This window comes from Manis pentadactyla, chromosome 1 (assembly GCF_030020395.1).
Source record: "Manis pentadactyla isolate mManPen7 chromosome 1, mManPen7.hap1, whole genome shotgun sequence".
NCBI classification, from domain to species: domain Eukaryota; kingdom Metazoa; phylum Chordata; class Mammalia; order Pholidota; family Manidae; genus Manis; species Manis pentadactyla.
The window spans coordinates 43,034,820-43,058,353 of record NC_080019.1 but is presented as its reverse complement, the minus strand read 5'-3'; the positions used below and the strand labels follow the sequence as shown (position 1 = coordinate 43,058,353).

Sequence of the window (23,534 nt, the reverse complement as noted above, 5' to 3'; positions counted from 1 at the left end):
CACTCCACCTGTCCCAGCTCCCCAACGTCCAGAGCACCACACAGTGTAGGTTTCTGCTCCCAAAGCAGACCTCCAGGGCTGGGTGTTCAGCAGTCCCAGGCTTCCACTCCCTCCCCGCTCTGTTTCTCTTCCTCCTGCTGGGGTGGGGGAAGGGCTTGGGTCCTGCCGGATCAAGGCTTGGTACGTTACCCTGTTTCGTGAGGTCTGCTCTGTTCATGAGATCTGTGTGCAGTCTGGTTCAGCCTTCTTTCCTGTTGCTATTTTAGGGTTGTATCAATTAACTATATTTTCGTACTCTTTGTGGTTTTGCGAGGAGTTTTCTGTCTCACCTCTCAGGCCGCCATCCTGAATCTCTGATTCTTTTTTATCAGGACTTTTTTGATTACCAATTCCATTCCATTGCTATTAATTGGTCTGTTCAGATTTTGTTTCTTCCTGGGTCAGTCGTGGAAGGTTGTATTTTTTCTAGGAAGTTGTCCATTTCTTCTAAGTTGTCCAGTTTATTGACATATAATTTTTCATGGTATTCTCTAATATTTCTTTGTATTTCTGTGGTATCCACTGTTGTTATTCCTTCTTCCTTTCTGATTCTGTTTATGTGTGTACACTCTGTTTTTCTCTTGCTAAGTCTGGCTAGGAGTTTATCTATTTTGCTTATTTTCTCTAAGAACCAGCTCCTGGTTTCACTAATTTTTTTCTATTGCTTTATTCTTCTCTGTTATTTATTTCTGCTCTCATCTATATTATGTCCCTCCTTCTATTGATTTTGTGCCTCATTTGTTCTTCTCTTCCTGTTTTGTTTTTTTTAGGTTGTTTATTTGAGATTATTCTTGTTTCTTGAGGTATGCCCATATTGCTATGTACTTTCCTCTCAGAACTGCCTTTGCCATGTCCCACAGATTTTGGGCTGTAGTGTATTTCGTCTCCATGTATTACTTGATTTCTGTTTTAATTTGTTCGTTGATCCATTGATTATTCAGAAGCATGTTGTTAAGCCTACATGTGTTTGTATGTCTTTTTGTTTCCTTTGTGTAATTTATTTCTGTTTTTGTATCATTACAGTCTGAAAAGTTGCTTGTTACAATTTCAATCTTTTTTATTTATTGAGGCTCTTCTTGTGGCCTAGTACGTGATCTAGTCTGGAGAATATTCCATGCACACTTGAGAAAATTCTTTATCCTAGTACCTTTGGGTGGAGTGTTCTGTAGGTATCTATGAAGTCCATTTGATCTAGTATATTTTTCAGTGCGTCTGTTTCTGTATTTATTTTCTGTCTGGTTGAATTGTCTATTGATGTCAGTGGTGTGTTACTGTCTCTTAAAATGAATGTATTGCAATCTAGTTCCTCCTTTAATGCTGTTAGTATTTGTTTTATATATTTAGGTGCTCCTATTTTGGGTGCATAGATATTTATAATGGTTATGTCCTCTTGTTGGATTGACCCCTTTATCATTATGTAATGTCCTTCTTTGTCTTTTGTTACTTTCTTTGTTTTGAAATATATTTTGTCTGATATAAGTACTGCTACTCCTGCTTTTTTCTTCCTATTACTTGCATGGAAGATCTTTTTCCATCCCTTCACTTTTAGTCTGTGTATGTCTTTAGGTCTGAAATGAACCTCTTGCTGGCAGCATATCGATTGGTCTTGTTTCCTCTATGTCTTTGAATTGGTGCATTCAGTCCATTTGCATTTAAGGTGATTACTGATGGATATGTATTTATTGACATTTGATTGTTTTCTGGCTTTTTTATTATATCGTCTCTCTGTTCCTTTCTCTTTTATGCTTTTCTCTTATTTATGGTTTTCTTTAGTGTTGTAATTGGATTTCTCTCTTTTATTTGTATGTGTGTGTATTTATTGTATGCCTTATTTTGTGATTAGTAGAGGTTCAAGGATAGCCTCTTTAATAAATAATAATCTATCTTAAATTTCTGGTTACTCTTATTTCAGGAAGAGTCACGAGGTCCATATCATTTAAATCTTTCTCGGGAGTTGTATTAATAATTTTACTCTGGACAAGGTTCCTTTGGCATTTCATGTTTGTATATGGCGCCATCTAGTGTCCAGAAGCTCTGTTCTGGAGCTGCTCAGCCCCTGAAGCAATGTCGGGGGTCGCAGGGGAGCGGTACTACTACCTGGGGGGAGGAAAGAGCTGTTCTCCACCTCCTGGCTCCTGTGCCTGTCTCCACTGCCTGAGCCAGTGGACCAGTTACACAGGTATGTTTTTGTCCCAGAGCAGCCAGATATGGACCCCTGCTTTCCTCAAGCAGCTGGAATCCCAGTCTGCCCAGGAACTCTGCCTGTATTAACTTTCCAACCCAGTAGTCATGTGAGTCTCATGAAAGCACCATGAAGTGTAGGTTTGTGCTCCGAGAGCAGATCTCCGGAGCTAGGTATTCAGCTGTCCCAAGCCTTCCGCTCCCTCCCTGCTCCGGTTCTCTTCCTCCCGCTGGTGAGCTGGGGTGGGGGATGGGCTTGGGTCCTGCCAGGTCATGGCTCTGGTACATTACCCCGTTTGGTGAGGTCTGCTCTTTTCTCCAATTGTGTGCAGTCTGACGCCATCCTCTTCCCTGTTGCTCTCTCAGGATGCGCCAATTAAATTTTCTAATTGTATTCAGTTTTAGGAGGAAGCCTCTGTCTCTCCTCTCACACCACCATCTTTAACCCCTCACCTGGTTACTCTTATTTCAGACACATTCTAAACGTACATTTTTTCCTTCTTTTTCCTTCTCCACATTTTTAGTGTTAGATATCATAATCTGCACTTTCTGTGTATTCCTTGACTGATATTGTATATAGTTGGTTTTGCTTCTTTTGTATTGTTTTAATTTCATACTTACTGGTAATTAGTTGGTCTACTACCTTTACTCTGGGTTTATTTTAACTGGTGAAAGCTATTTAGCCTTAGGGTCATTTCTGTCAACAGCAGTCCCTTTAAGATGTCCTGTAAAGCTGGCTCAGTGGTAGTGAATTCCGTCAACCTTTGTCTGTAAATTGTTTAATCCCTGCTTCAAATTTAAATGATAATCTTGCCAGGTAGAGGATTCTTGGTTGCAAGTCCTTCTGTTTCAATACATTAACTATATCATGCTACTCCCTTATGACCTGAAGAGTTTCTGTTGAGAAGTCTGCTGATAGCCTGATGGGGCTTCCTTTGTAAGTGATCTTTTTTCTCTCTGGCTGCTTTCAATACTCTCTCCTTGTCCTTGATCTTTGCCATTTTTGTTGTTTTATGTCTTGGTTTTGTCTTGCTGGGGTTCCTTTTGTTAGGGCTCTCTGCACTTCCATGACCTGAGTGTCTATTTCCTTCCCCAGATTGGGGAAGTTTTCAACAATTATTTCCTTAGAAGGACTTCCTATCCCTTTGTCTTTCTCTTCTCCTTGTGGTATGCCTGTTATGTGAATATTGTTCCATTTGAATTGGTCACATAGCTCTCTTACCATTCTTTTATTCCTAGAGATCCTTTTTTCTCTCTGTTCCTCAGCTTGTTTTCCTGTTCTCTAATTTCTATTTCATTTACTATCTCCTCCACATGATTTAATCTACTTTTAAATCCCTCTATTGTATGTTTTTTCATTACAGCTTCTGTGCTCTTCAGCTCTGAGTGGCTCTTTTTAAAGTTTTTTCTCTTTGTTGAAGTCCTCCCTGAGATTTTGAATATTTCTCTGTAAATCTGTGAGCATGTTTATGACTTTTATTTTGAAATATAATCAAGAAGTTTGGTGATATCTGTTTCATTTAGCCCTGTTTCTGGGGTTCTGTCTTGTAGTTTTGTTGGGATCAAATTCCTCTTCTTACTCATTTTGCCAAGGATTCTATGTTTCTAACTTTGTATTAAATGTCACTGCTATGCTTTCTGGTCTAAAGAGTAATAGCTTTATGATGAAGGTGTCTATGGTGCCCAGAAGCTCAGGATTCTTTACTTCCTAATGCTTGGTTGTATTTTGTGGGGGGCACAACTCTTCGCATGCTATGGCTTGTGCCACCTTTCTGTCTCGCTTCTGTAGTGGTCTAAGTCTGGGTGGGAAGTGTGCTTGATCTGCCTTTGTGATCAGCTCAGGAATCTCTGTTGAGCTAGCTGTGGGCAGGGCCTCCCTCTTCCTGGCCTGTAGCAATGGCAGGGCTAAAGGGAAAATGGAGTGGGCAGACCAGTATACCCCAGCCCAACATGCAGCACTGGTTTTGGAAACCCTCAGGGAGGGAGGTGTGCTTGGGGCTTGCTACTCCAGGCACCTCTCTAGTTGGGCTGAAATGCAACCAAGCAAGGTCTCTGCCTGTCAGGCAGCAAGCTCTGATGCTGCCTCTGGGCCACATGTGTTGTTTGTTGGCATCATGTACAGGGAGGAGCCTTGGGGCTGTATTGCCAGCAAGGAAGATGGAGCTTTTTGGACTTCCGATCTGTTGGACCGAGGAAGGGCTGGGGGAGGTATCCTCCACCAGCCCTTTCTCCTGAGGAGAGAGTTATGTCCAACCCTCATCCCCTCTAGTACCCCTCCCACTGCTGGCAAGACTTTCAAACTGTTACCTCTGCTTTCAGTCTCAGGACTGATGGAGCGTGCCAGACCTCCACCCTGGCTGGAGTCTCAGCTTCCCAGAGTGTTCCACCTGCCCATGGTGTCCAGCCCTGATAATCACCAGAGCCCATTGTAATGTAGGTTCTCTCTCCGGAGAAGATCTCCTGGGCCAGGTATGCAGCACTCCTGGGCACCTTCCCCCTCCCTGCTCCATTCCTCTTCTGCATGTAGTCTGGGGGCCCACTTGATCTTGGCTTTGCCACCTCACCCTTTTCTGTGTGGTCCTTTCTTCCTCAGGTGTAGGTGGTTTGTTCTGCAGACTTCATGTCATTTTCTGGCCTAGTTGTATTTGCTGTATTTTCCTCTTATGTGTTTTTGGGAGGAGGTTTTTCCATCTTGGCTTTCTAATCGACCATCTTTAATCTTCTCTCAGTCTTTTATGTCTCCTTATAAGGACATACTAATTCTGTGGGATTCACGGCCCTACCATTATGGCTGCAGTTAACCTAACTACCTTCTTAGAGGTCACATCTTCAAATATAATCATATTAACTTTTAGGGCTTCAACATGACTTTGGCAGGAACACACTCAGTGCATAGCTGTGCTCCCCCCCGCCTTTTTGGCGTTAATTTTGTTTGTTGCTTTCTTACAGAGCTGTACAAATACCTGGCTATTAACATTTTGTCTGGGACACCTCTTTCTGGAAGGCAGTGGGGCTGATCTTTTCCACATTACCCTTCAAGGATAGAACAGTTACTGTACTAGCCAAGTGGGGAGCTTTGGGTCAGCCATGCCTAGAATTTAGATATTCAGGTGCTAGCTTCAAGACATTGTCTCAATCTGAATCTCCAAAATGCTTTGTTTTAGTAATGATGGGAATCTGTTTCTCTGAAGTCATTTCCCAAATTTTAATAAGTGGTACTGTAAAAGGAAGAAGAATTAATATTAGTTAGCCGAAGACAGTTTGCCAGTAAAATGAGAGGTCTTCCTAACAGTAAATATGTAAACTTCACCCAGGTGTTCACCAATCCAGTCATTCATACCACAAATAGTTACTTTCTACTTTTCTGCAACAATGCTTTTTAAAACATTACCTGTGTTAGATTTAGAACAGAGATGTATACAGGGTAGAGTGCTCAATATTTACTAGTTTAAGACCTGTATGAAGAAAAGAGATCGCTTCAGAGAAGGTAAGAAATGGAAAAGAAACTCAGATATAACCATCAACTTTCTCAGAGCCAACTTTGGAGGTGGCTTAACTTGCTGTCCGCTCTCCTCTGCAGTCCCGTGGCTTTTCACTGAGTTTCATCCACGGTTCCTTCTCTGATCAGGAGATGTAGCAGCAGCTGGATGTGAGTGCACTCAGGATCCTGGCAAGAATCCCCTCCCCCTGCTCTGCCATTTACTGTGCCTACTCTTCATATCCTGGGCATTAATCTGTGTAGATGTGCCTATGTATGGCATCAGTGGCACCCAGACTTCTGAGGCATGAACTCTAACCTCTATAGTTTTTTCTTGAAGGTCTTAAGCACTCACTATTGGATATGTCTCTTCTTGAGAAACTGTGACTCAGTTTATTAGAAAGCCATGAGATAGTGGAAATCAAACAAACATTTTTGAAAAGCAAGGGGCAATGCTGCAAAACATTTTCATTCTGTCTGACCCAATAACTCACTTGTGGAACTTTCATCCTAGGAATACATTTCAATAGTATGAAAACTTTATGTATAAAATGATCATGATAGCATTACTGATAGTGGTTAATCTCAGGGAAAATAGAAATGTCTCATAGAAAAATTATAGGTAATGAATGCAATTGTATTATGCAGTCATAAAGTGATCATATGAAGATTAAATAGTGTGGAAAAATGCTTATAAAAATTAAGTGGAAGAAGTAGGATGCAAAATCATATCTACCATATGTTATAACTATATAACTTTGAATATGGACAAGTCTGAAAAGGAATATGTAAAAGGAAAAATTAGTCATGTATTAGTACCATGGAATCATCTTTGAGTTTTCTTTTATGACCCAACCCTTTCTAGATTTGAGATCTGCTAGGGAAATTCCTGCTCATTCCTGACACTGGTTTCATGTATCAGCCCTTTTGGTTGTGCTGTCCCCTGTTCTCACCCTTTTGCCATCTTTAGATACTTTAAAATTATGTCATGCAAGATCCTGTCAGGGGTTTCCCCTGCCATGCTTTAACTAGCCCTGTTCCCCAGCTTAGATTTACCCAGTAGACTGTGATAGTTTGTCAGAGGGATAGCTTGGAGAAAAGCCAACAGACTGAATGAGCACATACAGCTCTATCCACCTACAGATCAGCCCCAACAAAGTAGAGTATGATGTGACTAGGCCCCCAAATTGGAAGAACTGTGTTACCTCTTATCAAGACAGAGCTTAAGAACAGGGATGTAGACAGGGGCCTAGTACTTGGATTTAGAGCAAAAGATGAAATCTTAGTCATATCCTAAGATAATTGCAGTCAAAACAATTCTTGAGCACCTATTTTGTGCCACCCACTATACTACTGGTACAAAGGGGATAGGTCAGCAAAAACTAAAAGCCAAACTGACCTGAAGATTAGTCATTTGAGCTATTGAACTAAGAGTCTTACAGTTCATTTTTCTTCTGAGGACCAGATCAGGAATTAGATGGCCCCAATTCTAGGAGTAGAGCCTGAGACAGGAAAAAATCAGTGGATTTTGTATTACTCATTGCTTATTCTGATGCTGAGCCTGTTGATCTGTTAGCCCCTGGCTTTCAATAAGCCTTTACCTTGGCCTCATTGTGTAACCTCATGTTTCTCATATTTCTTGATGTGTCCCTTCCATGTGAGACCCTGAGGTCTACCACATCTTATTTTTCTTGGATAATTATTCTTTGTCTAGTATAGAGAACAGGTGACAAGTGCAGTCTCTGTTTCTTCTGTCAGATGGTGAACCTATGACTGAGGAGGTGTTAATTTTGAAGTATCATTCTTGAAAAAAATCAGAACCTCACATTAAGAGAACTCCACAAAGGTGTTGTCAAGGAAGTAAAAATTTAGAAAGCTGCCCTAAAGGGAAAGAGAAGACTCAGGAGGTCACTGGAATGCTCCAAGCAAGAGAAAATGAGGAGAAAGACAAGAAACTTGAAACAGAAGACAGTAAAAGACAATAAAACACTCACAAAAGTGAGTGACCAAGAATCTGAAAAGGGTGATACTCAGTGCTCCTACTCTGCAGCAAATGAGAGAATTCAGGCTGAAAAGAGACAGTATGTGTGTACTGAGTGTGGGAAAGTCTTTAGTCAGAGTGCAAACCTTATAGTACATGAGCGAATCCATACAGGAGAGAAACCCTATAAGTGTAAGGAGTGTGGAAAAGCCTTCAGTCATAGCTCCAACCTTGTTGTTCATCGGAGAATCCACACTGGACTGAAGCCCTACATGTGCAGTGAATGTGGGAAATCTTTCAGTGGTAAGTCACACCTCATTCGCCACCAGGGTATCCACAGTGGGGAGAAAACCTATGAATGTAAGGAATGTGGGAAAGCCTTTAGTCGGAGTTCAGGTCTTATTTCACACCACAGAGTTCACACTGGGGAGAAGCCCTATACTTGTATTGAATGTGGGAAAGCCTTTAGCCGTAGTTCAAACCTTACACAACATCAGAGAATGCACAAAGGAAAAAAAGTTTTCAAATGTAAGGAATGTGGGAAAACATGTGTTTCTAATACAAAGATTATGGATCATCAGAGAATTCATACAGGGGAGAAGCCTTATGAATGTAGTGAGTGTGGAAAAGCTTTCATCTTAAGGAAGACCCTTAATGAACATCAGAGACTTCATCGTAGAGAGAAACCTTACAAATGTAATCAGTGTGGAAAAGCTTTTACTTCTAACCGAAACCTTATTGATCATCAGAGAGTTCACACTGGAGAGAAACCTTATAAGTGTAATGAATGTGGAAAAACCTTCAGGCAAACTTCTCAAGTTATTCTACATTTAAGAACCCACACGAAGGAGAAACCCTATAAGTGTAGTGAGTGTGGGAAAGGCTATCGTTATAGCTCACAGCTTATTCAACACCAGAGAAAACATAATGAGAAAGAAATCCCATAAATAACATACACTGTTGGTAGTAGGACTAATTGCTACTTTTTGGAAAAGCTGTTTATTTTTAGTAGCAGCAACTTATTCTAAGAATCTGTACAGTGAAAGTAATCAGAAGTAGTCAAAGATTAACAAAAGAGATATTCATGCCAGTATCATATATAACTGAAGGAAGAAAGCTAGATTTTCAACAGTACAAGATTTAAATGAATGGTGATCTATCCATATGATGGTTTTGCAGCCATTTTTAACATTTTTAAAGACTATATGCCATGGAGGAAATGATGTGGATACAACGGAAGATAAATGAAAGAAAAGACAATGATGTACGACCCAAACTTTTAAGAAGCATTTATGCACAGGAGAAAATGGGAATGAAAAAATTCCAAACCAAAACATTCACAGTATCTCTGGGTGATAGTATGATAGGTTATTTCTATTTTCTTCTTTATACTTTTCTATGCCTTTTAGACTTTCTACAATGAGAATATACTACTTTCATAATCAGGGGAAAATAATGGTATTTTTAAAGGCAATGAGCACATGTTCATTTTCATTATTATGAATGGTGCATAGAACATAGACTCTGAAGTCCTAGGTTTGCACCCGAATATTGGTACTTAGTGGCAGTGGAACCATGAGCAAGTCAGTTCCTTTTAGACCCTGTTTCTTGTTTATTAAATTATAAACACCAGTCATTGGTCCTTTGCAGCTTTAAGGTACTGATTTTACAGTTGTCAACATAATGTATAATTTACTTGTTTAATCACTTTCAGGGTAAAAGAACACAGCAAAAATTTACTACATCCTCCTCTCCCACAGATTAGAAGGATCTTCGGGAGCTAAGAACTATCTAGGCTCCATCTTTTCCATATATGTCCACAAAACAAGAAAAAAATGTCCCCATATGAAATTGAAACAATTGCAGAGTCATGACCTTTAAAGAGAGACAGTCAGAATAATCTAAAACTAGGAGAAAACCCTCCTTCATATGTTATGTAGAGTTTAGTAGCCACAGATGCGGACTTTGGAGTCAGATACATGTGTTCCAATCCCAGATCTGCCATGCATTAGCTTGTCAATTTTGAACATCACTTAACTGCTCTGAGCCTCAGATTTACCTGTAAAAAGGGAATAACTACCTACCTCATAGGGTTGTTGTGAGAACTGAGATAATGGATGTAATGTGTGACAAGTCTGGCACATGGTATCATAATAGCTTAAATATAGGCCATTGGAGTAGTGCTTCTAAATGATTCATGAGAGTGATTCAAGAGAAGTTTTACCTGAGGTAGCATATAGAATATTTTCAGGTGTAATGCACACAATACCAAGAACCAAACAGCTTAAACTTTAAAACATTGATTATTTACTTAAAGGGAAGTCTAGAAGTAAGCAGTCCCAAATTTGATTTGGCAACTCAGCAATTCACATTTCTTTCTTAGCTCCACAATTTTCAGCATATTAGCTTTCTTTTTTTTTACAATCTCATGGTTGCAAGATAGTGGCTACAGCAGCAAACTCTTTTCTTTAAATAATTCCTTCCAAGTCAGGAAGTGACAAAGGGAGCTGAGGCTTTCTCATCTTTCTCCTTTTTTCTTTTATCATTGAGAAAAACCTCCCAAAAGAAGGAAGGAGGCTGAGCAGTCAATGCTTCAGGGACTTTCTAGCTTCTTCTGCCTTTCTTTATATCCAGCCTCTCTGAAGGCCTTAACCCACTTTCAACCAATATTTTAAACTTTGAAGTCAGCTCAAAATCCATCTGAGAACACTTCGAATCTCCTCGTTCTTAACATGACCGTTCCTCTTTCTTTGTATACAGCAAATTCCTTAGCCTATGACATTTGTCAATGTACATAGTGACTTATTGTTTCAGGAATTAATTGAGGATGTGTTGTCCCATGCAGACCTCATAACATTTGTCCAGGAAAATTGAGTTTCAGTGAGGTTAGATGACTGGCTAATAAGTACGTGGAGCTAGGATTTGAACTCAGATCTGACTTTCAAGTCAGTACTTTGTTCATTATAACAAAGTACCTCTGCCCATCATGGTGGTTCTGTATGTGAGTGGGAGACCAGTTGGATTCTTCTGGGTAGCTACTTCTAGGAGGGTGATTGAATCTAAAATTATTTCATCATGTCTTCAGAAGGAAGATGCTTATCAGCCTATCTCTGCATCTTGTAATCCAGGGTTTTTTAAAAGCTTTTTAAATAAAGGTATCATTGATATACACTCTTATGAAGGTTTCACATGAAAAACATTGTGGTTATCACATATTTTTTCACCCATATTATCAAGACCCCCCATACCCTGTTGAAGTCACTGTCCATCAGTGTAGTAAGATGCCACAGAGTCACTGCTTGTCTTCTCTGTGCTACACTTCTTCCCCATGACTGCATACACATCATGTGCACCAATCATAATACCCCTCAGTCCCCTTCTCCGTCAACCCATTTGCCTGTCTGTACTCTCCACCTGCCCTTGCCCACCCCTCCCCTTTGGTAACCACTAGTCCCTTCTTGGAGTCTGTGAGTCTGCTGCTGTTTTGTTCCTTCAGTTTTGCTTTGTTATACTCCACACATGAGGGAAATCATTTGATATTTGTCTTTCTCTGCCTGACTTATTTCACTGAGCATAATACCCTCTAGCTCCAACCATGTTGTTGCAAATGGTAGGATTTGTTTTCTTCTTATGGCTGAATAATATTCCACTGTTTATATGCTTCCATATTTTAGCTATTGTAAACAGTGCTGTAATAAACATAGGGGTACATATGTCTTTTTGAATCTGAGAAGTTGTTTTCTTTGGTAAATTCCTAGGAGAGGAGTTCCTGGGTCAAATGGTATTTCTATTTTTAGTTTTCTGAGGAGCCTCCATATTGCTTTCCACAATGGCTGAACTAGCTTACATTCCCACCAGCAGTGTAGGAGGGTTCCCCCTTCTCTGAATCTTCACCAGTATTTGTTGTTCTTAGTCTTTTGGATGGTGGCCATCCTAACTGGTGTGAGGTGATATCTCATTGTGGTTTGAATTTGCATTTCCCTGATAATTAGCGATGTGGGACATCTTTTCGTGTGCCTGTTGGCCATCTGAATTTCTTCTTTGGAGAACTGTCTCTTCATATCCTCTGCCCATTTTGTTTATAGGGTTATTTGCTTTCTGGGTGTTGAGTCATGTGAGTTTTTTATAAATTTTGGATGTTTTTGCAATCCAGTTTTAAGGATTATATTTTTCTTCCTTGCTGTTACTGGGAAGAAAGAAGTGGAAGGTGTGAAGAGTATATTTGTATGAAAAAGGATTGTTTAGTTTTGTCTTATTTTGATAGGATTGTGACGTACATATAATTTTTTGATGTAATGCTCCCTCTTTGCATAGTTATTTAGAGTAAGATTTGGAGGCTCTGATACAGATTTGCTGCATTCAGGAGATAGGTCTATTACATAAGTAGTCACCTTGGGGTAGACACTTCCCCAAGAGTCTGGGTGGACATGACGGTAGGGTAACCCACATGTGACAGTGGCTAAACAGAACTGCAGTAGTAAGGACAAGTCCATTTTTCCCTTGTTACATGTCCTTTTAAAGAAAGCGTCTGTAATTATTATTCCATGCCTTTTGTCATGCCAGCCATCCTCACCTGCTGACTGCCTATGTGGAAATTCCCCATGACTAATGTCTACTGACCCTGCCAAAACTACTTTAAGAAAATAGGTAATTAGCTTTCTGTGTGTGCCTGTTGGGATATTTTTTGAGCATTGATTATTGCTGAGCAGAGTTGTTGATGCTTCCTTTTTTAGTAAATAGATATTCTCTGACCAAACATTTTCCTATCATTGTGTGATAGTGTCTGAGATTCTTCAAATAGGGTTTTTCATCTCACAAAACTGTAATCTTCAAGCATACCTTAGGAAGGATACCATGTTATCTCAAACTGAGATGTGAATACAGATCTTCACACTTCCTGCCCCAGGGAAGTTAAGATAACAGAACCTTGAAGAAAAGGAGGCCCTCATCTATCTTCTCAGCTGATACCTGTCTTGAGCTGCAGGAGTAAATGTTGACATGTGGTCCCGTACCCTTTCAGATAAGTGTTCTGAAAAATAATAATCTCACCTACCCTCCTCCAGTTGTTGTTCAAGACTACCAGCTGTTTACTTCAGTCAGTTTCATTATGCAGTTCAAGCCTTTTACCATACATTCTGCAATTCAGGGGCTGTCTCTTTGAATGTGTTTGTTTGTTTTTTAACCTTCTTCTAATGGAAACCTGATTGTTCCTTAATAGCAATGTTCCCTCTGCATTCCCTCAGTTGCTAGTTTTTGTCTCCTGCAACCCATTTACCTGTCTGTACTGCCATGTCTGTTCTGCACCAAAAACCCAGTTCTTTTGAAATGTACATTACTAGACCAATGTGTATTATCCATCCCTGTTCTTGTCTACTGGCTTCCTGTGCACTCACATTTATTCATTTATTGCTTTTAGTACCCTGAATACTCATGAGGAATATGAAAAGGCAGTTTTTTTTTTAGACACAGACATCCTGGTTGTATAGGATTACTCTTGTGTGGAACAGAAAAATATATGTCTCTTTAGCTGAGAGAAAAAGTGTGAAATAAAATCTTATATAGCCTTGATTGAGGGGGGAAATAAAGACAAAGAATCCTGCATGGAGAGGACAGTGTCTCCCTAGACTTAGAGATGATTTTCACTGATGTTGTGTTAGGTCTGACTTGCAACTGAGAAGAAAATTGAAATAAAAAAGAACTTTAAAAAGCCGAGTAATTCCATTGAATCTGAATCCCATGACTAAATTTCATTTCAGTTCTGTATTGGTGACAGATTTCCTCTTTTAATTTTTTCTATTCAATATAAATAAAATAGTATACTCATACTAGTAGATTGTTTTTACAAACTAGACTGTCTTTGATACCTCTGATATTACAAAATGAGTCATAAAACTTTTTGCAGGAAATAGCTAAAGTTCCTTCAATAAATGTCTACTTGTTAAATAACTTGTCATTTACTTATTAAAGGCATCACTGAATTTTTTTTTTCATTTCCTCTGTTCAGAGTGGGAAGAAAACAGTTCAGTCTTCTTTAAAGCAGCTGTTTTTTGGAATGAAGAAGTGATTCTGGCTTGTTTCTGATTCAAACACAACATGAAGCTTGTTATTTTCATACAATACAGAAAAGAGAACTCTCTAGTCATTAGAAAGTGTCCTCTTATTTCCTCAGAGGACTTACAGAGCCAGTTATTGTCCCACTCTCTCTCTCTTGCCACATCTGCATTTCAGAACTGTACCATATGTAAACCCCAGTTAGCTGTGTAAAAGCTAACTGTTCCCTGAAGTCTGTCTGTCCCAGAAGGTGGGTTTGTGAGGGGTAAAAAAGGAGATGACAGACACATTCCTGGGTAACACATACAAGACCTGATTAGTTCCCACTCCTCAAAATGTCTTTGACCATTTCAAATGAACATGGCACAGTTTGACTATATGGGTTGTAGATGTGCAAAAGCTGTGATGAGTCTCTGAAACTGAAGCCAGTGGACTCCAAATCTGGAAGTCACAGAGGTAATTTCATACATACAGATCAATTTCCTAGGCCCATCAAATCAGCATCTCTGGAACAGGGCCTAGGAATCTATATAAAACAAAATTTTCACAGTGGGAATTGGAAGAAAATTTTAAATTAGGAGCCTTGACTCTTTACATGATTATTTTTAAGATTGTTCATTTTTCCCTAGAAGAACCTACAAATCACAAAATAATTCAGACATATACCAGTTTGTATAATCATGACAAATTAGCACCCAGTCTGAAAGAAAATGAATCACATTAGCAGTGTTGGTTTAATCAAAGAACTGAGCAGAGAGTCTTATTTTTAAAAGGCAGAACAGCATGGCAAGCTAGCTAATTGTAAAGCCCCTTGGCTACAGAACTTAGAAATGCTGGGAAAAACTTAAACATCCTTTTAAAGGGCTTTCAAGAAAGTAAAGTAAATCTTCAGAGCCTAAAACGAAGAGGAAGTGGAAGCCAGAAAGGTTAAGCAGGTGATGATGCACTGGGTGCTATGAGGCAGCTTAATGATCTTGGTAACCAAGGAACTTAACATTTTTATCAGCTGGAGGGCAAAATTTGAGTCCTTGGGCTTGCAAGAGAGAGAACTGAAACTGAAAGCTCCACAAGAAGCCCAGATGTTTATAGAACTATACGCTCAGTGAAAGCATGCATTAGAAAAAAGTCATCAGGAGTAGACAAAAACAGCGAAGTTTGTGGAACTTGTCCTGGGCTTTAAGTGGAAAAGAGAAGTCTCCCTGCTAATTTGTAACCACTAGAATCTTTATGGTAATTTAAGGTTCAAATTTGGGAGACACCATGCCAAGAAAGTAATATAAAATTAGGTGTGGGGAGGATCACGGGAAGATGGCGGCGTGAGTAGTTCAGAGGAAATCTCCTCCCCAAAACATATATATTTATGAAAATACAATAAATACAACTATTCCTAAAAAAGACACCTGTGGATGCAGTACAACAGCCAGGATACATCTACATCTGTGAGAACAACATCACATGAAGGGGGTAAGATACAAGCCACGGCCAGGCGGGACCCTAACGCTCCCTCACCCCAGAACCTGGAGGGAAGAAAGGAGTCGGAACAGGGAGAGAGTGAAAGCCCAGGACTGCTAAAAAACCAGCTCTAGAAATCTGCACCCACAGCACAGACACAAGGTGCATGGGGGGCTAGATATTAGAGAAATGGAAAAGCAAAACCTGTGGGCAGGTTCCTGCAACCGGTGCCCCTGAGACAAAACCGAGTGCTTTCTGCAAGTCTTAAAGAGACAGGGACCCCATAGCTGGATGAAATCATCCCAGCACACTTAGCCAGGAGCTGGGAGTCCCGGGGAACCTTAGGCGCCCTAAACCCTGGGGAGGCAGTGCAGCTCTGAAGCCCCTCACGGCACTAAGCAGCCTGCCAGTCATTCCTCCAACCGGTGCAGACCCCGACACACCAGCCCAGTAGTGGGAGAGTGGCAGCACGTGCTGGGGGCGGTGGTGCTGAAAGGGACCGGGAGCAGATCCGTGCACCAATGGTGCCAGACGGGACCAGGAGAGGCTTGTGTGAGCCTGCAGCGGTGGCGACCAAACAGCCCGGGTGCGGCTCGTGCACACCGGCAGCAGTGGAGACAGAGGAACCTGGTAGAGGCCCACGCGGGAGAGCCTCGCGTGCACCTGCAGCAGAGCGAGAGGGCGCAGGCACGTTCCCAGCAGCCGACTGGAATCCCAGCCCAACGCACAGCCACCTGGGCCAGACCCAAAGGCCACTGCAGGCACACAGCTGCCCTGCAGGGGTGCTGCTATCACGGAGGAGTGCACCTGGCATGCCTGCCACTCCCTGCAGGGCTCCACGCTGCTCTGACGGTGACCCCGCCCACAGCAGCTTAGGGGATTAACCCAGTGAATGCTCCAGGAGTGCAGGTAACCGACACAGGCAGCACAGAAGGGCAAGACATCCAGCAAGCAGGAAAGGACTTTCTTCTCCCAGTTGACACACCTGCAACCTGCCTACAACCACTGCTATCACCATGAAAAAGCAAAAAAATTTAGTCCAGTCCAAGATAGTTCAGACAACACCTGAGAGAGGAGCTGCAGAGACAGACCTAACCAGTCTCCCTGAAAAAGAATTCAAAATAAAAATCATAAACATGCTGACAGAGCTGCAGAGAAATATGCAAGAGCTAAGGGATGAAGTCCGGAGGGAGATTACAGGCGTCTGGAGGTAGATTACAGAAGTGAAACAAACTCTGGAAGGATTTATAAGCAGAATGGGAAAGATGCAAGAGGCCATTGATGGAATAGAAACCAGAGAACAGGAACGCATAGAAGCTGACACAGAGAGAGATAAAAGGATCTCCAGGAATGAAACAATATTAAGAGAACTGTGTGACCTATCCAAAAGGAACAATATACATATTATAGGGGTACCAGAAGAAGAAGAGAGAGAAAAAGGGATAGAAAGCGTCTGAAGAAATAATTGCTGAGAACTTCCCCAAACTGGGGGAGGAAATAGTTGCTCAGACTATGGAGGCACACAGAATACCCAAGAAACAGGACTCAAAGAGGACAACACCAAGACACATAATAATTAAAATGGCAAAGATGAAGGACAAGGACAGAGTATTAAAGGCAGCCAGAGAGAGAAAAAGGTCACCTACAAAGGAAAACCCATCAGGCTATAATCAGACTTCTCAACAGAAACCTTACAGGTCAGAAGAGAATGGCATGATATATTCAATGCAATGAAACAGAAGGGCCTTGAACCAAGGATACTGTATCCAGCACAATTATCATGTAAATATGAAGGAGGGATTAAACAAATCCCAGACAAGCAAAAGTTGAGGGAATTTGCCTCCCACAAACCACCTCTACAGAGTATCTTAGAGGGACTGCTCTAGGTGGGAGCACTCCTAAAAAGAACATAGAACAAAACACCCAACATATGAAAAATGGAGGAGGAGGAATAAGAAGGGAGAGAAATAATCATCAGACTGTGTTTATAATAGCTCAATAAGTGAGTTAAGTTAGACAATAAGGTAGTAAACAAGCCAACCTTGAACCTTTGGTAACCACAAATCTAAAGCCTGCAATGGCAAAAGTACAAATCTTTCAATAATCACCTTAAATGTAAATGGACTGAATGCACCAATCAAAAGACACAGAGTAATAGAATGGATAAAAAAGCAAAAGCCATCTATATGCTGCTTACAAGAGACTCACCTCAAACCCAAAGACATGCACAGATTAAAAGTCAAGGGATGGAAAATATATTTCATGCAAACAACAGAGAGAAAAAAGCACGTGTTGCAATACTAGTATCAGACAAAATAGACTTCAAAATAAATAAAGTAACAAGAGATAAAGAAGGACATTACGTATTGATAAAGGGGTCAGTCCAACAAGAGGATATAACCATAATAAACATATATTCACTCAAAACAGGAGCACCAATATATGTGAAACAAATACTAACAGAATTAAAGGAGGAAATAGAGTGCAATGCATTCATTTTGGGAGACTTTAACACATCACTCACTCCAAAGGACAAATCCACCAGACAGAAAATAAGTAAGGACACAGAGGTACTGAACAACACATTAGAACAGATGGACCTAATAGACATCTATAGAACTCTACATCCAAAAGCAACAGAATACACATTCTTTTCAAGTGCACATGGAACATTCTACAGAATAGACCACATACTAGGCCACAAAAAGAGTCTCAGTAAATTCCAAAAGATTGAAATCCTACCAACCAACTTTTCACACCACAAAGGTATAAAACTAGAAATAAATTGTACAAAGAAAGCAAAAGGCCTCACAAACACATGGAGGCTTAACAACATGCTCCTAAATAATCAATGGATCAATGACCAAATTAAAATGGAGATCCAGCCATATATGGAAACAAATGACGACAATAACACAAAGCCCCAACTTCTGTGGGACGCAGCAAAAGCAGTCTTAAGAGGAAAGTATATAGCAATCCAGGCATATTTAAAGAAGGAAGAACAATCCCAAATGAATGGTCTAATGTCACAATTATCGAAATTGGAAAAAGAAGAACAGATGAGGCCTAAGGTCAGCAGAAGGAGGGACATAATAAAGATCAGAGAAGAAATAAATAAAATTGAGAAGAATAAAACAATAGAAAAAATCAGTGAAACCAAGAGCTGGTTCTTCAAGAAAATAAACAAAATAGATAAGCCTCTAGCCAGACTTATTAAGAGAAAAAGAGAGTCAACACACATCAACAGAATCAGAAACGAGAAAGGAAAAATCATGACGGACCCCACAGAAATACAAAGAATTATTAGAGAATACTATGAAAACCGATTTGCTAACAAGCTGGAAAACCTAGGAGAAATGGACAACTTCCTAGAAAAATACAACCTTCCAAGACTGACCCAAAAAGAAACAGAAAATCTAAACAGAACAATTACCAGCAATGAAATTGAATCGGTAATCAAAAAACTACCCAAGAACAAAACCCCCAGGCCAGATGGATTTACCTCGGAATATTATCAGACATACAGAGAAGATATAATACCCATTCTCCTTAAAGTTTTCCAAAAAATAGAAGAGGAGGGAATACTCCCAAACTCATTCTATGAAGCCAACATCACCCTAATAAAAAACCAGGCAAAAACCCCACCAAAAAAGAAAACTACAGACCAATATCCCTGATGAACATAGATGCAAAAATACTCAACAAAATATTAGCAAACCGAATTCAAAAATACATCGAGAGGATGATACACCATGACCAAGTGGGATTCATCGCAGGGATGCAAGGATGGTACAACATTCGAAAATCCATCGTCATCCACCACATCAACAAAAAGAAGGACAAAAACCACATGATCATCTCCATAGATGCTGAAAAAGCATTCAACAAAATTCAACATCCATTCATGATAAAATCTCTCAACAAAATGGGCATGGAGGGCAAGTACCTCAACATAATAAAGGCTATATATGATAAACCCACAGCTAACATCATACTGAACAGCGAGAGGCTGAAAGCTTTTCCTCTGAGATTGGGAAGAAGACAGGGATGCCCACTCTCCCCACTGTTATTCAACATAGTACTGGAGGTCCTAGCCACGGCAATCAGACAAAACAAAGAAATACAGGGAATCCAGATTGGTAAAGAAGAAGTCAAACTGTCACTATTTGCAGATGACGTGATATTGTACATAAAAACCCCAAAAGAGTTCACTGCAAAACTACTAGAACTAATATCGGAATTCAGCAAAGTTGCAGGATAGAAAATTAACATAGAAATCTGTAGCTTTCCTATACACTAGCAATGAACTAATAGAAAGAGAAATCAGGAAAACAATTCCATTCACAATAGCATCAAAAAGAATAAAATACCTAGGAATAAACCTAACCAAGGAAGTGAAAGACCTATACCCTGAAAACTATAAGACACTCTTAAGAGAAATTAAAGAGGTCACTAACAAATGGGAACTCATCCCATGCTCCTGGCTAGGAAGAATTAATATTGTCAAAATGGCCATCCTGCCCAAAACAACATACAGATTCGATGCTATCCCTATCAAATTACCAACAGCATTCTTCAATGAACTGGAACAAACAGTTCAAAAATTCATACAGAACTGCCAAAGACCCCAAATAGCCAAAGCAATCCTGAGAAGGAAAAATAAAGTGGGGGGGATCTCGCTCCCCAACTTCAAGTTCTGCTACAAAGTCACAGTGATCAAGACAATTTGGTACTGGCACAAGAACGGAGCCACAGACCAGTGGAATAGAAAAGAGACTCCAGACATTAACCCAAACATATATGGCCAATTAATATACGATAAAGGAGCCATGGACATACAATGGGGAAATGACAGTCTCTTCAACAGATGGTGCTGGCAAAACTGGACAGCTACATGTAAGAGAATGAAACTGGATCACTGTCTAACCCCATACACAAAAGTAAATTCGAAATGGATCAAAGACCTGAATGTAAGTCATGAAACGATAAAACTCTTAGAAAAAAACATACGCAAAAATCTCATGGACATAAACATGAGTGACTTCTTCATGAACATATCTCCCCGGGCAAGGTAAACAAAGGCAAAAATGAACAAGTGGGACTATATCAAGCTAAAAAGCTTCTATACAGCAAAGGACACCATCAATAGAACAAAAAGGTATCCTATAGTATGGGAGAACATATTCATATATGACAGATCCGACAAGGGATTGACATCCAAAATATATAAAGTGCTCACACACCTCAATAAACAAAAAGCAAATAATCCAATTAAAAAAGGGCAGAGGAGCTGAACAGACAGTTCTCTAAAGAAGAAATCCAGATGGCCAACAGGCACATGAAAAGATGCTCCACATCGCTTGTCATCAGAGAAATGCAAATTAAAACCACAATGAGATATCACCTCACACCAGTAAGGATGGCTACCATCCAAAAGACAGACAACAACAAATGTTGGCGAGGTTGTGGAGAAAGGGGAACTCTCCTACACTGCTGGTAGGAATGTAAACTAGTTCAACCATTGTGGAAAGCAGTATGGAGTTTCCTCAGAATGCTCAAAATAGAAATACCATTTGACCCAGGAATTCCACTTCTAGGAATTTACCCTAAGAATGCAGCACTCCAGTTTGAAAAAGACAGACGCACCCCTATGTTTATCGCTGCATTGTTGACTGTAGCCAAGATATGGAAGCAACCTAAATGTCCATCAGTAGATGAATGGATAAAGAAGATGTGGTACATATACAAAATGGAATATTACGCAGCCATAAGAAAAAAACAGATCCTACCATTCGCAACAACATGGATGGAGCTAGAGGGTATTATGCTCAGTGAAATAAGCCAGGTGGAGAAAGGTAAGTACCAAATGATTTCACTCATATGTGGAGTATAAGAACCAAGGACAACTGAAGGAACAAAACAGCAGTAGAATCACAGAACCCAAGAATGGACTAACAGTTACCAAAGGGAAAGGGACTGGGGAGGATGGGTGGGAAGGGAGGGATAAGGGCAGGGAAAAAGAAAGAGGGCATTACAATTGGCATGTATAGTGCGTGGGGGGCCCAGGAAGGGCTGTGCAACACAGAGAAGACAAGTAGTGATTTTATAGCATCTTACTTCGCAGATGGACAGTGACTGTGAAGAGGTATGTGGGGGGGACTTGGTGAAGGGGGGAGCCTAGTAAACATAATGTTCTTCATGTAATTGTAGATTAATGATACCAAAAAAAAATTAGATATGCACATTTCCTAGTTTACATGGAACTTTCCTATGATTTATCTAACTCTTAAATTGAGCTTTTCAGGAAATAAACTGAGACAGACTTAAAAGGCAGCAAATTTATTGGAGAGTATTGGGATTAACACCTGTAAACAGAGGGAAGGAAGCAAGATTAGTAGTGGGAGGATTTAGCTATGTTGCAGTTAATAGAGTTACCTGTGTTGCCTTTGTTGGCTTCAGACTCAGACTGGGATGACCTTTCAAAACTGTCCAAACTTGATGTGAGAGGTCTGGGCCTTCCTATCCCTTTATTGACCAGTTATTGAGTACAAGCCTCACTAAACCACCCTGAAGAGAAGCATGCTTTTGGGCGAGGTAGACTTCTTCAGCTGAAGGTAGCTCCTGGAGAGAGCTGACAGGTGAGGGCTTTCAGCCTGTCCCTCTAGTGAAATTGAGGAGAAGGAACAATCCAGGGAAGTCCAGACTGCAACAAAATGTCATCTGTACTGATCACAATGCAATTAGGATAGAAGTTAAATTAACTAACAAACTCACATACATATGGAAATTAAACACCACATTTCTAAATAATTCATGGGTAAAGAAGTAAACAAAAATTATAAAATACTTAGACATGAATAAAACTGAAGGAGAGTCAGACCCCCTTCTTCTGGCCATAACAGAGTTACAGGGACCAGAATTTCACAGCTGCCTGAAATAAAATTCCCAGACAACATATTTGAAACAATGACTTTTAAGACATTGATATCAGCAATGAAAGACAACTATCCCTGAGAGATAGGAAACAAGTGAGGTAAGCCCTGTTAAGTGCCCTAGTTTGTTGCCTTGAGAAAATCTGCAGTGGCACAGGGAGGAGGAACAAGGTGGAGTCCAGCAAAATTCTTGACTCAAATGAGAGCTGATAATCTAAGGAGAACCAAGACAGGTAGGGTTCACAAGGCAGTCCTGGAGGGAAGAGAACAACACAGAATTGGGGGGAATCTGTGAATTGTCCCCCTAAGATATTCAGAGTACTACTGACTGGCACATTATGATGAAGCTTATCTGAGGCTAAGGAAAACCATTCCAAAGGATTTGAGTGAACAGTTCCAGGCACAAAAACAAAGCCAAAATAGCGCCAGTTCCCACAGCCAGACAGAAAAAACAAAATTTCTTTGTGCATTGGGTAAAGTACTCAGAAGGGGCTTGCCTCAGTAATGGAGAACAATAAGCTATAAAATAAATCCAAAGAAAACTACTCCAAGGTACATCAGAATTAAATTGCTCAAAAACAGTTAAGAGAAAGTTACAAAACAGCCAAAGGTAAGACATGTACAGAGGAAGAAGGACAGGGTTACAACATTTCTCGCTGGATTCAGTGCAAGCATGTAGACAATGGAGCAACATCTTTAAAGTACTGAAAGCAAAAACTGCCAATCTAGAATTCTAAACCAATATATCATTCAAAAACAGGCAAAACACATTATCAGACATTGAAAAGCAAAAAGAATTCATCACTAGCAGATGTGCACTACAAGAAATGTTCAAGTCTTTCAGGCAGAAGAAAAATGACACCAGATGGATATGTAGATTTTTATAATTGTAATCTTATTGACATTTTGGGCCAGATAATTCCTTGTTGTATGGGGCTGTCCTCTGCATCACAGGATATTTAGTAACACTCATGGCCTCCACGCACTAAATGCCATTGTCCCTACCCCCCAGATGTGATAAAAAGATCTGTAATTGTCCTTAGGGGAGAACCAGTGCTATACAGGAAGTCACACAGTATCACTTGAAGATAGACTGATACAGATATTATAAATCCCAAGGCAATCATTAAAATAAAACAGTTATAGTTCATTTGAAAAAAGGGTAAAATTGCATAGAATTACACACACACACAAATAAGTGCATGTAAAGTTGGTAAAACCTGAAAAAGCTCTGTGGATTGTACCAATTTCAATTTCTTGGTTTTGATATTGTACTGCAGTTATGCAAGGTGTGACCACTGGGGAATACTGGGAGAAACGTACAAAGGAACACACTATACTTTTTTTTTTAACTTTTGGTTCTTGAAAAAAAAATTCTAAAAAGAAAACAAAATCAGACTAAACTGATCACAATTTAATT

General features: G+C 40.1%; 1 protein-coding gene across 1 annotated transcript in view; it reads left to right on the top strand.

Annotated features, from left to right (window-relative positions):
* The window catches only part of ZKSCAN7 (zinc finger with KRAB and SCAN domains 7), a 36,861-nt gene extending 29,257 nt beyond the window's left edge, over positions 1-7,604 (top strand). The window contains exon 8 of the transcript XR_008995869.1: positions 7,457-7,604. The gene's annotated coding sequence lies outside the window, so the exon portion shown is untranslated. The remainder of the gene's footprint in view (positions 1-7,456) is intronic.
* Positions 7,605-23,534: the final 15,930 nt, after the last annotated feature.